Source organism: Fulmarus glacialis, unplaced genomic scaffold, assembly GCF_000690835.1.
Source record: "Fulmarus glacialis isolate BGI_N327 unplaced genomic scaffold, ASM69083v1 scaffold13784, whole genome shotgun sequence".
Taxonomy (NCBI): Eukaryota; Metazoa; Chordata; class Aves; order Procellariiformes; family Procellariidae; genus Fulmarus; species Fulmarus glacialis.
The window spans coordinates 88,212-88,501 of NW_009206190.1; positions in this window are offsets into that span (position 1 = coordinate 88,212).

Consider the following 290-nt stretch of genomic DNA (forward strand, 5'->3'; position numbering starts at 1 on the left):
TCCTCCTCCTCCTCCTCTTGCGCCCCTCTTAATAATACAGCGATCGCTTTACAGGGCTGCCTGCGAGACACTGAAATATTCATACACTGTCTTAGGCTGCACCCAGGGCGAGTGGGTTTAATTAGTTTCTGCCGAGAACCGCAGTGGGGGGTGGGGGGGGTGGAAAAGTGCAAAGCACCTTTTTCAAAAGGCTTGAGTTAGTAAATTAAATCAAGGAGTCCTAGATAGCTGCTGGCTCTCCTGCTCTCTTCCCTTAAGATAGCTGGAAAAAGAGCCGGGCGCTGGGCAGC